Genomic DNA, 15,293 nt, shown 5'->3' with positions numbered 1-15,293 from the left:
CAATTCACCAAACGCTCAGCTTCATGTTTTATTCCTTATTTAAGTGAATTATGTCAATTTGGTTACACATACATGTCTGGATGTGTAGCATCCTTTGGATGGTGACAACCCAGCAAAGATTCTTCCCACAAAGAAAATCATTCATCCTTTTCCCATTGATCACTGCCAACCTCTCCGGGCTAGGGTTCGGTATATAGCCACCTCAGCCTCCTTGCGGGAATTCTCTTGGCCATGAGCCTGGACAACTATTCTGCATGCTATCTTGCCTGCTGTGAATTCATATAAGCTACTTCCCTGTTGTATCCAGGAAATACTCTTGCATAATCCATTGCCTTGCACTCTTAACAGTCTTTACATCTCCTCTTCCATAATGATCACTGAATTTTAGGATTAAGAGATTTTGACAAAGATATATTTAATATCATACATATAATTTTAAAATGTACTTTATGTACTTTTTTCAGAACCAATCAATTCAAGCATTCACAATGCATTCAGAGAATGGGAAGGAAGAAGAGAATAAACTATTAAAAGAAATTGATAGGTAACGAATTAATTTTTAAATCTTTCATCCATGACCTAACACTATTATCCATATATCTTTACTTGCAAGTAAGTGTTCATCACAGAGTCATTGGTTTGGTTCGAGGCTTCTGGTTTCTGCTACACTGTCGATGCTAGGCTGTCAGTGGAATCAATCTTTATTATCCTGGTGATCGTCTGGGTTGTGGAGGTCCTGCAGATTGGGGTCTACAGGACCGGTCCATTCAATTTTCCCAGGAGATCACAGATGGGGTGGATGCTGGGGCAGGCTAACTCATATGCCTGGTTCTGGCCTGGGCAACTTCAGGGTTGTTGAGCCTGCCAGCTCTCCCTTGTCCTCACCACCATGGTGAGCTCTCCTGTGTTGTCCTGGCAAGTTCACCCCTAGCAGTGACAAGCAAGGGGCAGGACTAGTTCTCCTGCTATCAAGTCCTCAGTGTCAGATCTCCCAAAACCACACAGCAGCAGCAACTCTACTGTTTTTTCCAGGTGTGGTATAGGGGCCTCTCTCTGGAGTGCTGCAGCTGATGAGAGACAGGACCATCTCTACTGAAGCTGGGGGAATTTATGGGCTCTGGAATGGTTGTTTGAGGCAGAAGTAAAGGGCATCTCTCATTTTCCTAAGCTGCCATGTTACAGATGAGTAACGCAGACAGTTCTCCCATGCTCACAGATGGCTGGCTCTGCCAAAAGAATTGGCTTTATTGTACTGCCCAGTGGAGGTACAGTACATCCACTGCATATGTGTTTCAGCTGGTGGGGGATAGGGGCAGCTCTCTCACCCTTATGACCTCAGGGCTAGCTGTCTTCCATTCTTGCTGTTAGATAACTAATGGGGGCAGTTCTCACCCACACCTCTGCCAGCAGGATCAGCTCTATTTTGTTGCCCAGGTGAGGGGCAAGGTCTTCCCTCCTGAGTGTTGCAGATGATAGGAGATAGGAGATAGGGCTGCTGACTTCAGCGCCATTCACCCAATCTCCTCAAACAATGATGGGTGGGGCAAAGCATGGGATCTCTCTGATGCCCAACATTTTTACACTTGAATATCATTGTAAACTCTGGTAAAATATGAACAATAACAATGTCACAGCCTTAAGAGTAATGATTTGTAAAGATTTCCACCACTAAATAAACTATCCCGCTATATTTAACTTCATATAAATGAACATTTCAGAGACTGGATCCAAATTCCTTGAAAGAATGTAATGCGGACGCTTCTGGCCAACTCTCAGGAAGAGTATTTAATAGCACCAGAAACCTCATGACCACAGCCCTTGATGTCTTCATTTTTATGGACATTCTGGTATCATGAGCTCACATCAGAATGTCTCATTAGGCTCATCTTCTTCTGGGCCTTCTGTAAACCATAGCTCCTGATTCTATCCTATGCCCATGAATTAGTTCCATAAGTCTAATGAGCCTATGGCCACTGTTATTAGAGCAGTGATGATGTGGTACCCACTTCCCATGTCAATCATGTTTCCCCACTGCAGAGATGATATCTGAGAAGTCAACTTGATAGAGCAATGGTTGTTGTGGGGAAACATTTCAGAGCATTTCTAGTCTATCTTTGACAGGAAAGGCCAGATGACAGTGTTCTGTGTGTGGCAGCAGGACCATTGGGGCCTCCCCTAATTATCCCTTCTTCTAGTTACATGAGGCATGAGGTACTGTGTGAACACTGAGGATTGTACTATGAGTTTGAGAGATGGAGATCATCTGCAGAGTTCTGTGATGAAAGCACTGTACTGAATAGATTGAGTGCATACCAGGAAGCCAGCCGTGCCAAGATAGAATTTGTATAATACATACTAATTGCACACTTTTGAAACCAGAGGGAAAATCTGTACTTAGTTTACCTGAAATGCAGAGTTTACTTTGGTTGTTGAAGCTCAGTGGAGGTGTGTATGTGTTGTGTGTTTGAATCTGTGAGTTTGATACACAGTAACACTAAGACAACTAAGAAAACTCACATTTGTTCATATTACCTCTAAAGTGTGTACAGACAAAGGGCCACCCAAAGACTGGTACAGTTTCAAAATCACTGTATGTCAAAATGTTCAGAATTCCTATGATCATTCACAGTTTTGTTCAGAATCTGGTTGTGTATTTTTAAATGTTTGCAGTAAACACAACTCATTCGTAAACATGTATTTTAATCTAATTGGGTATTATCAAATGTGTGTGCAGTAAACATCTGAAACATGTATTTCAGGCTTAACCATGAAATTTCTAGCTTGCAATCAACAACAAAACATCAGGATGAGGAAATTCAAGCATTGCAGACAAATCAAGTAAGTCCATATTTAGAAAGCCTATTTTGTATTAATTTCTGAAAGAGTGAGAAGAAAATTTCCTGATTCTAGCAGTAGTATACAGTCACATTTTAGGAGATATGAATATTCTCCCTAGTCATATATTTGATATATCCATATGTAACTGTTTTTAAATACTAGTTTAAATTGTCTGAGCTTGCAGAAGTTCTTTGAATTTGTAAAATTCATTAGTCTGGGAATATGATTTGTTTTTTGAGACAGGGACTATGTAGCGCAGGCTCATACCAAATTCATGCTGTGATTTACTTTGCTTCCAGATTTCTGGGATGAAAACAAAAAGAGTAGCTACCATGTCCTATCAGTGTTATGCGATTAATGATAAATATTGTGATTATCTACACTCAATAGTTCATATTTACCTTAGTTGGCTTACCCAATTACCATTTGATGGACTATTAATTTTCATGTGTTTGACTACTGTTAACAATGCTGTGTGGAAACCTAATCTCAAATTGAATTTTTGATCCCTGCCAATACATCATCATAATGTATATCTATAAGATATACATAAACATTTGATGAAAGTTTGGATTTCATTTTACCCTTAGACCTTTCTGTGATATCTTGAGTATTAGTTATCTGTAATATTCAGCTTTATTAAAGAATAAGTACTAGATCATTAGACAAGCACATTTACCCGAGGACAGTCTTTTTTTCTTATTTTAAGTAGTTCATTGTGTATTTTCCACAATATATTTTGATGATATATGACCCTGCCCCAACTCATCTCATACTTGCCTTCAATGCACCAAACATTCTGCTGCATGTTTTACCTTCCTTATACTGATGATGTAAAATTTGTACGACACATACATGTTTGGAAGGTGACAAGCCAGAAAAGATTCTACCCTTAAAGAACATCATTCATCCTTCTCCCATGGATCACTGCCAGCCTCTCCAGGCTGTGTGTAGGTATTTATAGCCATGTCCCAGTTCTTGGTGGAAATCTGTTGGCCACGAGCCTGCACAGGTCTTCTGATTGTTATCTTGCCTGCTGTAAAGTCATGTAAGCTACTGCACTGCTGTGTCCAGGAAACACTCTTGCATAATTCACTGCCTTGCACAATTAACAATCTTTACCCCTCCTCTTGCATAATGATCACTGAGTTTTGGGAATAGGAGATTTTGAACAAGATATATTTAATATCACACATGTAATTTTAAAATGTACATATATGTACTTTTTTCAGAATAAATCATTTCAAACATTGACACGGCATTTGGAGAATCGGAATGAAAAAATCAGTAAATTACAAAAAGAAATAACTAGGTAAGAAATTCATTTTCAAATCACTCATCCATGACCAAACTCCTTGATCCATATATGTTTACTTGCAAGTGTTCATTGCAGAGTCACAGGTCTGGTTTGAGGCCTCTGGTTTCTGCTACACTTTCAATGCTGGGCTGTCAGTGCAATCAGTCTCTATTGTCAGTATGTCAGTATATTGTCTCTATACCCAGTAACACTAAGACAAATAAGAAAACTCACATTTGTTCATATTACCTCTAAAGTGTGTACAGACAAAGGGCCACCCAAAGACTGGTACAGTTTCAAAATCACTGTATGTCAAATTGGTCAGTATTCCGATGATCATTCACAGTTTTGTTCAGAATCTGGTTGTGTATTTTTAATTGTTTGCAGTAAATACAACTCATTCTGAAACATGTATTTTGATCTTACTGGATATTTCCAAAATGTGTGTAGTAAATTCAACTCATTCTGAAATATGTATTTTAGGCTTATCCTTGATATGTCTGAATTACAAGAAACAACAATGCGTCAAGAAGAGGAAATTAAAGAAATTATGATACATCAAGTAAGTTCCTTTTTATTGTGCCCATTTTGTATTAATTCCTGAAAGACTGTGCAGAATACTTCCTGTGACTAGCAGTAGTGTACAACCACATTTTAGGAGATAAGAATATTCTCCCTGGTCATATATTTGTTATATTCATATTGTAACTGTTTGTAAATACAAGTTTAAATTCTCTGAGCTTACAGAAGTTCTCTGAATTTGTAAAATTTATTACTCTGAAAATAAGACTGTTTTTTGAGACAGGGACTATGTAGCCCAGGCTAGCCTCTGAGAAAGTGACTATGTAGCCCAGGCTAATACCAAATTCATGCTGTGATTTACTTTACTTCCAGACTTCTGGGATGAAAATAAAACAGAAGCTACCATGTCCTCCAGGTGTTAAGTGATTGATGATAAATAAATCCTGTGATTTTCTACACTCAATATTTCATATTTACCATAGTTGGTTTACCCTTTAACCTTTGATGGACTCTTAATTTTCATGTGTTTGGCTACTGTTGATAATGCTGTGTGGAAAACTAATCTCAAATTGAATTTTTGATCCTGCAAATATGTCACCATAATGTATAACTATAAGATATAATATTTCATGAAAAAGTTGGATTTCATTGTAACCTAAGCCTTTCATTGGCATCATGAGTATTAATTGTCGGCAATATTTAGTTTTCTTAAATAATAAGTACTAGATCATTAGACAAGCACATTTCCCAGAGTGAAGTAGTTTTTTACTTATTTTAAATAGTTCATTGAGTATTTTCCACCATGTATTTTGATGATATATGACCCTGTCCCAACTCATCTCATACCTGCCTTCAAGTCATCAAACATTCTGCTGCATGTTTTATTCCTCCATTATACTCATGATGTAAAAATTGTGCTACACATGTTTGGAAGGTGACAAGCCAGCAAAGATTCTACCCTTAAAGAACATCATTCATCCTTTTCCCATGGATTCCTGCCAACCTCTCTTGGCTGTGTGTAGGTATTTATAGCCATGCCCCAGTTCCTGGTGGATCTCCGTTGGCCATGAGCCTGCACAGGTCTTCTGCGTTCTGTCTGGACTACAGTGAATTCATTGAATCTGCTGCCCTGGTGTTTCCAGAAACACCCTTGACTCATCTTACACTGCCATGCACACTTAATAATCTTTAAATCTCCTCTTCCATAATGATCAATGAGTTCTGAGAATAGGGGATATTATACAGATATAAATTAAAATCATGAAAATAACATATATACATATACATATACTTTTTTTCCAGGAGGAATATATTAAGTCATTAACACAGGATTTGGAGATTCGTAATGACAAAATCAGGAAACTACAAAAAGAAATAGCTAGGTAAGAAATTCATTTTCAAATCACTCATACATGACCAAACTCCTTGATACTTATATGTTTTTTTCTTTTCTTTTTTTTATTTTTTTATTTTAATTTTAAATAGCTTGTTTTACATGTCAATCCCAGTTCCCTCTCCCTCCCCTCCTCCCGCACTCCCCTTCCACCCTCCCTCCCACCCTATTGCCAAATCCTTCCACATAGGGGATGTCTAGAGTCTATCATTTTACTCTTGGTAGGGTCAAGGCACTCCCCTAAGAGTCCAGGCTGAGAGAGCATCTCTCTTTGTGCTATAGGCACATGAAGACAGATTGTATACCAGGGATAGACACTGATCCACAGCTCAGAGCCCCATAGGTTGTCCAGGCCTTCTCACTGACACTCACATTTGGGGGGTCCAGATCAGTCCCATTCTGGCCTCCCCACTGTCGGTCTGGGGTCCAAGAGCACTCCCCTGTTCAGATCAGCTGTCTCTGCTGGTTTTGCCAGCCCATTCTTTGCCAATTTGCTCATCATTCCTCTCTCTCTGTCACTGGGTTCCTTGGGTTCAGTTCAGTGCTTAGTTGTGTGTTTGCCTCTGCTTCCATCAGTCCCAGGATGAAGGCTCCCGGATAGTTATAGACATCAAGGTCATTATCAGGAATGGGCATTCGAGGTGGTCCTTCCACTATTGCTTAGCTTGCCAATTGATGTTATACCTTTAGATCACTCGAGGTCACTCTGGTGCCTGATCTGTCTTCGATCCTATGATTCCCTCTTCCCCCTATTCTACCCCCACCCCCTCAACTTCCTGTTCCCCCATGACCAACTCCCTTCCTCTTTACCCCCTCTATTCTTCCCAGGTCCCACTACCCCCCCTCGCCCTGTTCCCCATCCATTCAGAGGATCTTGTCTCCATCCTCTTCTCTTGGGTATTATGCATATATGCATATCTTTTAGGTTCTTTCCTGTTTCCCAGACTCTCTATCTGTGGAAGTGCAGACTGGCACTATCCTGATCCATATCTAAAATCCATATATGAGTGAGTACATACCATGTTTGTCTTTTTGCGACTGGGTTACCTCACTCAGGATGGTTTCTTCCAGTGCTATCCATTTCCCTGCGAATTTCAAGATTCCATTGTTTTTTTCTGCTGAGTAATACTCCATTGTGTAAATGTACCACATTTTCTCTATCCACTCTTCAGTTGAGGGGCATCTAGGTTGCTTCCAGGTTCTGGCTATTACAAACAATGCTGCTATGAACATAGTGGAGCAGATGCCCTTGTTGTATGAACCTGCCTCATTTGGATAAATGCCTAAGAGTGGAATTGCTGGGTCTAGTGGTAGATTAATTCCCATTTTCCTGAGGAATCTCCATACTGATTTCCAAAGAGGCTGTATGAGTTGGCATTCCCACCAGCAGTGGAGGAGTGTTCCTCTCTCTCCACATCCCCTCCAGCATAAATTGTCTTCGGTGTTTTTGATTCTAGCCATTCTGACAGGAGTAAGATGGTATCTCAGAGTTGTTTTGATTTGCATTTCCCTGATGGCTAAGGATGTTGAGCACTTTCTTAAGTGTCTCTTGGCCATTTTAGCCTCCTCTACTGAGAATTCTCTATTTAGCTCTGTACCCCACCTTTCAAGTGGATCCTTTGGTGTTTTGGAGACTTGTTTCTTGAGTTCTTTGTAAATTTTGGAGATTAGCCCTCTGTCAGATGTAGGGTTAGTGAATATCTTTTCCCATTCTGTGGCCTGCCTTTTTGTCTTTTTGATTGTGTCCTTTGCCTTACAGAAGCTTTTTAGTTTCAGAAGGTCCCATTTGTTAATTGTTGATCTCAGTGCCTGTGCCACTGGTGTTATGTTTAGGAAGTGGTCTCCTGTACCAACTCGTTGAAGAGTATCTCCCACTTTCTCTTCTAAAAGTTTCAGTGTGGCTGGATGTATGTTGAGATCTTTGATCCATTTGGACTTAAGTTTTGTACAAGGCGATAAACATGGATCTATCTGCAGTCTTCTGCATACCACTACCCAGTTATGCCAGCACCATTTGTTGAAGATGCTTTCTTTTTTCCACTGTACAGTTTTAGCTTCTTTGTCAAAAATCAGGTGTTCATAGGTGTGTGGGTTAAAATTAGGGCTTTCGATTCGGTTCCATTGGTCTACCTGCCTATTTTTGTGCCAATACCAAGCTGTTTTCAGGACTATAGCTCTATAATAGAGCTTGAAGTCAGGTATGGTGATGCCTCCTGAAGTTCCTTTATTGTATAGGGATGTTTTGGCTATCCTGGGCCTTTTGTTTTTCCATATAAAGTTGATTAATGTTCTTTCCAGGTCCTTGAAAAATTGTGATGGAATTTTGATAGGGATTGCATTGAATCTATAGACTGCTTTTGGCAAGATTGCCATTTTTATTATGTTGATCCTACCAATCCAAGAGCATGGGAGATCTTTCCATTTTCTGGTATCTTCTTTGATTTCTTTCTTCAAAGACACAAAGTTCTTGATATACAGGTCTTTCCTTCCTTGGTTAACATTATCCCCAGATATTTGATGCTGTTTTTGGCTATTGTAAAAGGTGATGTTTCTCTGATTTCTTTCTCAGTCACTTCATCATCTGTATATAATAGGGCCACTGATTTTTTTGAGTTTACCTTGTATCCTGCCACATTGCTGAAGGTGTTTATCAGCTCTAGGAGTAACCTTGTGGAGTTTTTTGGGTCACTTATGTAAACTATCATATCATCTGCAAATAATGAAAGTTTGACTTCTTCTTTTCCTATTTGTATCCCCTTTATCTCCTTTTGTTGTCTTATTGCTGTAGCTAGAACTTCAAGTACAATATTGAAGAGATATGGAGAGAGTGGACAGCCTTGTCTTGTTCCTGATTTTAGAGGAATTGCTTTGAGTTTCTCTCCATTTAGTTTGATGTTAGCTGTTGGTTTACTGTATATTGCTTTTATTATATTCAGGTACGTTCCTGTTATCCCTGATCTCTCTAGGACCTTTATCATGAAGGGGTGCTGGATTTTGTCAAAGGCTTTTTCAGCATCTAGTGAGATGATCATGTGGTTTTTCTTTCGCAGATTGTTAATATGGTGGATTACATTGATAGATTTTCTAATGTTGAACCATCCCTGCATTCCTGGAATGAAGCCTACTTGATCATGGTGGATGATTTTTCTGATGTGTTCTTGAATCCGGTTTGCAAGTATTTTATTGAGTATTTTTGCATCAATGTTCATGAGGGAAATTGGTCTATAGTTCTCTTTCTTAGTTGTGTCTTTGTGTGGCTTGGGTATCAAGGTAATTGTAGCCTCGTAGAAAGAGTTTGGCAGTGAGCCTCCTGCTTCTATAGTGTGGAATACTTTGACGAGTATTGGAATGAGCTCTTCTTTGAATTTCTGGTAGAATTCTGCACTGAAGCCATCTGGGCCTGGGCTTTTTTTGTTTGGGAGACTTTTGATGACTGCTTCTATTTCATTAGGGGTTATAGGTCTGTTTAGATTATTTATCTGTTCTTGATTTAGTTTTGGCAAGTGATATCTATCCAGGAAATTGTCCATTTCCTTTAAATTTTCAAATTTTGTGGAGTACAGATTTTCAAAGTATGCCCTGATGATTCTCTTGATTTCCTCAGAGTCCGTTGTTATGTCCCCTTTCTCATCCCTGATTTTGTTAATTAGCATGTTCTCTCTCTGTCTTTTGGTTAGTTTGGACAGAGGTTTGTCTATTTTGTTGATTTTCTCAAAGAACCAACTCTTTGTTTCATTGATTCTTCTCAATGTTTTCCTGGTTTCTACTTGATTGATTTCAGCCCTCAATTTGATTATTTCCTGGCGTCTGCTCCTCCTGGGGAGTTTGCTTCTTTTTGTTCTAGAACATTCAGCTGTGCTATTAATTCTCTAGTATGACTGTTCTCCAGTTTTTTCATGTGGGCACTTAGTGCTATAAACTTTCCTCTCAGCACTGCTTTCAAAGTGTCCCATAAGTTTGTGTATGTTGTGTCTTCATTCTCATTGAAATCGAGGAAGTCTTTAATTTCTTTTTTATTTGTTCCTTTACCCAGGGATGGTGCAATTGTGCATTGTTCAATCTCCATGAGTTTGTAGGGTTTCTGCGATTTGTGTTATTGTTGAATTCTAATGTTAATGCATGGTGGTCTGATAAGATGCAGGGGGTTATTCCAATTTTTTTGTATCTGTGGAGATTTGCTATGTTTCCTATTATGTGGTCAATTTTAGAGAAGGTTCCATGTGGTGCCGAGAAGAAGGTATATCCCTTTGTATTTGGGTGGAATGTTCTATAGATGTCTGTTAAACCCAGTTGGGTCATAACTTCTATTAATTCTTTTGTTTCTTTGTTAAGTTTCTGTCTGGAGGTCCTATCTAGCGGTGAGAGCGGAGTGTTGAAGTCTCCTACTATTAGTGTGTGAGATTTTATGTGCATTTTGAGCTTTAGTAATGTTTCTTTCACGAATGTAGGTGCCTTTGTATTTGGGGCGTAGATATTTAAAATCGAGACTTCGTCTTGATGTATTTTTCCTTTGATGAATATGAAGTGCCCTTCTTCATCTCTTTTGATTGATTTTAATTTGAAGTCTAATTTGTTAGATATTAGGATTGCTACGCCCGCTTGTTTCTTGGGGCCGTTTGATTGGAAGATCTTTTCCCAGCCCTTTACTCTGAGATAACGTCTGTCTTTGGTGTTGAGATGTGTTTCTTGTATGCAGCAGAAGGAAGGGTTCTGTCTTCGTATCCATTCTGATAGTCTGTGTCTTTTTATAGGTAAGTTGAGGCCATTGACATTGAGGGATATTAATGACCATTGATTGGTGATCCTTGTTTGCGCTTGATTTATTGTTAGTGAAGTTATTTTGTGTAGTTTCTCCTCCCTTTTTCTTTTAGTGTTTTGTAAAGTATGATTCTATATTGCCTGTGTCTTTGTGAATGTAGTTATCTTCCTTGGCTCTAGGTTTTCCTTCTAGCATTTTCTGTAGAGCTGGATTCATGGATACGTATTGTTTAAATCTGGCTTTGTCATGGAATATTTTGTTTTCTCCATCTATGGTAATTGAGAGCTTTGCTGGATATAGTAGTCTGGGCTGGCATCCTTGTTCCCTTAGCGTTTGTAGGACATCTGACCAGGATCTTCTGGCTTTCATCGTTTCCATTGAGAAGTCAGGTGTAATTCGGATAGGTCTGCCTTTATATGTTACTTGGCCTTTTTCTTTAGCTGCTCTTAATATTTTCTCTTTGCTCTGTAGGTTTGATGTTTTGATTATTATATGGCGAGGTGACTTCTTTTTCTGGTCAAGCCTATTTGGTGTTCTGTAAGATTCTTGTACTTTCATAGGCATATCTTTCTTTAGGTTAGGGAAGTTTTCTTCTATGATTTTGTTGAATATGTTTTCTGTACCTTTAAGTTGAAGTTCTTCACCTTCTTCTATACCTATTATTCTCAGGTTTGGCTTCTTCACGGTGTCCCATATTTCCTGAATATTTTGTGTTAAGGATTTGTTGGTTTTGAGATTTTCTTTGGTTGACGATGCTATGTCCTCTAATGAGTCTTCAACACCTGAGATTCTCTCTTCTATCTCTTGTATTCTATTGGTGATGCTTGCATCTGTAATTCCAGACCGTTTACCGAGCTTTTCTATTTCCAGCATCCCTTCATTCTGTGTTTTCTTTATCGTTTCTATTTCAGCTTTCAATCCTTCAACTGTTTGAGCTGTTTCCTTAATTTTCTTGGTTGTTTTTTCTTGGTGCTCTTTAGATTCTTTGAGAGATTTGTTTATTTCTTGAATTTTTCCCCCATTTCATGGATTTTTTGTTTGTTTTTTCTTCTATTTCTTTAAGGGATTTCCTCGTTTCTTCTTTGAGGCTCTCCATCATCTTCATGAAATAATTTTTAAGGTCTGTCTCCTCTTCTTCATCTATGTAGTGCTTTTCAGGTCTTGCTGGTGTTGGATCCCTGGATTCTGGTGGGGTCGTGTTGGTGTTTCTATTGCTGAGTGATCTCTTATTCTGTCTTCTTCCCATCTCTTCTTCCAGTGGGTGCTGGTGGGGGCTTTCTGTTTCCACTGGTCTCCTTCCTTACTGCAGCTGAAGCTGAAGCTGGCCTCGCTGGGGTTGGGGTCTTGGAGGGGCTGATCTCTTTCCTGAAGCTGGGCTCGCTGGGTTGGGGTCTTGGAGGGGCTGATCTCTTTCCTGTGTGGGCGGCTCTTCTGAAGCTGGGCTCGCTGGGTTGGAGTCTTGGAGGGGCTGATCTCTTTCCTGTGTGGGCGGCTCTTCTGGAAGCCGGGAGCGGCCCCGAAGATGGAGGGGATGGGTGATGGGCAGGTGGTCCCAGCCAGAGACCCAATCTCACCTGAAGCTGGGCTCGCTGGGTTGGGGTCTTGGAGGGGCTGATCTCTTTCCTGTGTGGGCGGCTCTTCTGGAAGCCGGGAGCGGCCCCGAAGATGGGGGGGATGGGTGATGGGCGGGTGGTCCCAGCCGGGGACCCAATCTCACCTGAAGCTGGGCTCCCTGGGTTGGGGTCTTGGAGGGGCCTGTGTGGGCGGTTCTTCTGGAAGCCGGGAGCGGCCCCGAAGATGGAGGAGGGATGGGTGATGGGCGGGTGGTCCCAGCCAGAGACCCAATCTCACCTGAAGCTGGGCTCGCTGGGCTGGGGTCTTGGAGGGGCTGATCTCTTTCCTGTGTGGGCGGTTCTTCTGGAAGCCGGGAGCGGCCCTGAAACTGGGCTCGCTGGGTTGGGGTCTTGGAGGGGCTGATCTCTTTCCTGTGTGGGCGGCTCTTCTGGAAGCCGGGAGCGGCCCCCGATACTTATATGTTTAAGTGCAAGTGTTCATTGCAGAGTCATAGGTCTGGTTTGAGGCCTCTGGTTTCTGCTACACTATCAATGCTGGGCTGTCAGAATCAATCTTTATTGTCTTGCTGATTTTCTGTGTTGTGGAGATTCTGCAGATTGGGGTCTGCAAGACTGGTCCCTTCAGTTGTCCCAGTAGGTCACAGATGGGTTGGATGATGGGGTGAGCCATTCATATGCCTGGTACAGGGCCTGTATAGTCCCAGGGTTGGTCAGATTGCCAGCTCTCACTTGTCCTCACCACCAGGGTGAGCTCTCCTGTGTTGTCCTGGCAATTTGACCCCTTGTAGTGATGAACACAGGGCAGGACTCTTGCTTCTGAGTCCCCAGTGTCAGATCTCCCACATGCAAATTTGCAAGTGCAGTTCTACCGTGTTGTCAAGGTATAGTATAGGGGCCTCTCTCTAGAGTGCTGCAGCTGATGAGGGGCAGGACCAGCTCTACTGAAGCCTGGGGAATTTATGGGCTGGGAGTAGGGGTTGGGGCAGAAGTAAAGGACACCTCTCCTTTGCCAAAGCTGCCATGTTACAGATGAGTAATGGGGACAGTCCTCCCATGCTCTGAGATACAGGGCTGGCTCTACCACAAGAACTGGCTTTATTTTACTGCCCAGTGGAGGTATAGTATATCCCCTGATTAATCTATCAACAGGTGGGGGACAGGGGCTGCTCTCCCACGATTATGACCTTAGGGCTAGCTCTCTTGGATTCATGCTGTTAGAAAAGGAATGGGGGCAGTTCGCCCCCACACCTCTGCCAGCAGGATCAGCTCTATATTTCTGCCCAGGTGAGGGGTGAGGTCTACTCTCCTGAGTGTTGCAGATGGTGGCAGACAGGGAGAGAGGAAATGCTGTTCTTGTGTCCTTATGCTGTTATGACTTCACGGACCATTCACCCACTCTCCTCAAGCATTGATGGGTTGGCAAGCCATGGGATCTCTCGTGCCCAAATTTTTAAAACTTGAATAACTCTGTAAACTCTGCTAAAAACAAGAAGAATAGAAAAGTCACAGCCTTGAGGGTTATGATTTGCAAAATATTTCATCCACTAAATCCCAGCATTTTTAATTGCACATCAATGACCATTTCAGAGAATGGATCCAAATTCCTTGAAAGAATATAATGTGGATGCTTCTGGCAAACTCTCAGGAAGAGTATTTAATAACACAAGAAACCTCACGATCACAGCCCTTCATGCCTGCATTTTTATGGACATTCTAGTATCATGATCTCACATCAGAATGTCTTATTAGGATGATCTTCTTCTGGCCCTTCTGTAAACTCTAGGTCCAGAATCTTTCCTATGCCCATGAATAAGTTCCTGAAGTCTAATGAGCCCATGGCCACTTTTATTATAGCATTGCTGGTACGGTACCAACTTCCCATGTCAATCACGTTTCCTCACTGCAGAGATGATATCTGAGAAGTCAACTTGATAGAGGAAAGTTGATTTTGGCTAAACATTTCAGAGCATTTCTAGTCTACAATGACAGGAAAGGCCAGATGACAGTGTTCTGTGTGTGGCAGCAGGGCCATGGGCAGTGCCTAGTTATTGCTTCTTCTAGTTGCATGAGGCATGAGGCACTGTATGAACACTGAGAATTTTACTATGAGTTTGGGAGATGGAGATCATCTGCAGAGTACTATGATGAAAGCACTGTACTGAATACATTCAGTGCATACCAGCAAGCACACTGTGACAAGAGAGAACTTGGATAATTCATACTAATTGCACACTTTTGAAACCAGCAGGAAAATTCACACTTAGTTTACCTGAAATGCAGGGTTTACTTTGGTTGTTGAAGCTCATTGGAAATGTGTATGTGTTGTGTGTTTGAATCTGTAAGTTTGATGCACACTAAGACAAATAAGAGATCCCATATTTGCTCATATTACTTGTAAAGTCGGTACAGACAAAGGGTCACACAAAGATTGTTCAGTTTCAAAATCACTGTATTTCAAAATGTTCAGAATTCCTTTGATCATTCACAGTATTTTTCAGAATCTAATTGGGTGTTTACAAATGTGTTCAGTAAACACACTCATTTTGAAATATGTATTTTAGGCTTAAACATGAATATTCTAAGTTACAAGAAACAACAAAGTGTCAAGCAGAAGAAAGTAGAAAGTGTCAGATAACCCAAGTAAGTCCATATTTATTAAGTCCATTTTGCATTAATTTCTGAAAGACTAAGAAGATAATTTTCAGTGATAAGAATATTCTCCCTGGTCATACATTTGATATATTCATATTGTAACTGTTTGTAAATAGTAGTTTCAATTCTCTGAGCTTACAAAATTTCTCTGAATTTGAAAAATGTATTACTCTGAGTATAATATGTGGTTTTTTGAGACAGGACCTGTGTAGCCAAGGCTAGCCACTGAGAAAGTGACAATGTAGCATAGGCTAATAT

General features: G+C 40.7%; 1 long non-coding RNA gene across 1 annotated transcript; it reads left to right on the top strand.

The window, feature by feature from the left end:
* Positions 1-4,024: 4,024 nt before the first annotated feature.
* LOC121143493 lies at positions 4,025-15,023 on the top strand. The gene is made up of 2 exons (XR_005880699.1): positions 4,025-4,150; positions 14,945-15,023. It is a non-coding gene; the product is annotated as an uncharacterized LOC121143493 (long non-coding RNA).
* Positions 15,024-15,293: the final 270 nt, after the last annotated feature.

The sequence above is a fragment of the Mesocricetus auratus genome, unplaced genomic scaffold (genome assembly GCF_017639785.1).
Source record: "Mesocricetus auratus isolate SY011 unplaced genomic scaffold, BCM_Maur_2.0 Super-Scaffold_100013, whole genome shotgun sequence".
Classification (NCBI taxonomy): Eukaryota; Metazoa; Chordata; class Mammalia; order Rodentia; family Cricetidae; genus Mesocricetus; species Mesocricetus auratus.
This window is presented reverse-complemented; position numbering and strand designations above follow the sequence as displayed.